The 1,237-nt window shown below is 51.7% G+C and overlaps 1 protein-coding gene across 1 annotated transcript in view; it reads right to left on the bottom strand.

The window, feature by feature from the left end:
* Positions 1-1,237, bottom strand: part of OPHN1 (oligophrenin 1) — a gene marked incomplete at its 3' end in the record, with an annotated part of 37,137 nt that overhangs the window by 35,532 nt on the left and 368 nt on the right. The gene's annotated exons all lie outside the window — the stretch shown is intronic.

Below are 1,237 nucleotides of genomic sequence, written 5' to 3'. Positions count from 1 at the left end.
TTTGGCGTAAGCGGCAGGAGAGGGTGTGCTCCAAGAGCCGCGGCTCCCTGCTGTACAAGCAGTACGAACACAGGGAAAACAAACACGAAAACAACAGACTCTTATCCGGGGCAGAGCATTAGCAATCCCCACAGAGATATCTTATGATCTGCAGAGCCATCAGATGCATCTCATTTCAGCTTTCCAGCAGCCACCCTTCCCAGGCAGGGGCAAGGCGAGTGAAAACCAAGCGCTTTTGCAGGCGGCTTCAGCGAGCGAGCGGAGCCAGCGGCTCACTCCCCCAGCACGCGATGATTTCAGAGTTTCCTTCGATAAGGACGCAGAGGAGGCCAGGCAGGAGCCCAGATGAGTCACACGCAGCGCAAGGGGAAGACTCGCGAGCAGCTTACGAGCGATGTGAAGCAGGTCAACATGGAGAGGAACATGCATCCCTCCTGCTCCAGGGCTGGGAGCCGCGGCTGGCGTGGACGTAGCCCGGGCTGTGCCAGCTGGTACCACCTTCAGCCCTGGGACAGCCCAAACCCACCCGCCCTGCGGAGCACCATCAGGTGGGCTTCGCCGAGAAGTACCCCACCTCTGCAAGCTCCACATCCCACGAGGACTCAGGGGGGGTCTGGCTCTGTGCCTCCACCACAGAGGGTCCCCCGATGCCCTGCAGGTCCCCAGTTCATCATTTGATGGCACAAGAACAGGTCATGTCCCTTGTTCTCCATTTTCACAGCTACAAGGCTTAGTAAAATTAATAAAATTACTCTTGTTTTAAAAATATCTAGCCTCAGCATTTCATAATTGGTCTTGGTTGGAGGAACAGGATAAAAAAAGGAGTTGGAACAGACTGCAGAGGACAACCAGAATTCTGGGCTTTACTTATATTTATAAACTTTATCTCAGGCTATTCAGCTCTCTTATCCTTGTTTGAGCAACTCGTGACTACACATTCACCTGCATGAAGAATGTGCTGACAAAAACGGAGAGCAGCCACAGAGGCACTGTTTGAACGTGCCCCAGAAAGGAAAAGCCAACACGACCCGGGGATGGCTGCTCCCGAAGGAGAGGCTCAGCTCACAGCGGTGAGGAGTCTGCAAGGCAAAACAAAAGCCAATGCAGAAAAGTCCACCATCACCAAACCAAAAATGAGAAGTTTCCGAAAGCTTTCTTCTTCATACATATCAGAAGCTCAAATAGAAAGTTTACACTTTTGAAACACTCACTTAATGTTTAGTAAGAAAACTAACTG

Source organism: Cariama cristata, unplaced genomic scaffold, assembly GCF_000690535.1.
Source record: "Cariama cristata isolate BGI_N322 unplaced genomic scaffold, ASM69053v1 scaffold9478, whole genome shotgun sequence".
NCBI classification, from domain to species: domain Eukaryota; kingdom Metazoa; phylum Chordata; class Aves; order Cariamiformes; family Cariamidae; genus Cariama; species Cariama cristata.
Note: the sequence above shows the minus strand (reverse complement) of the source record. Positions and strands in the feature narration are given on the sequence as shown.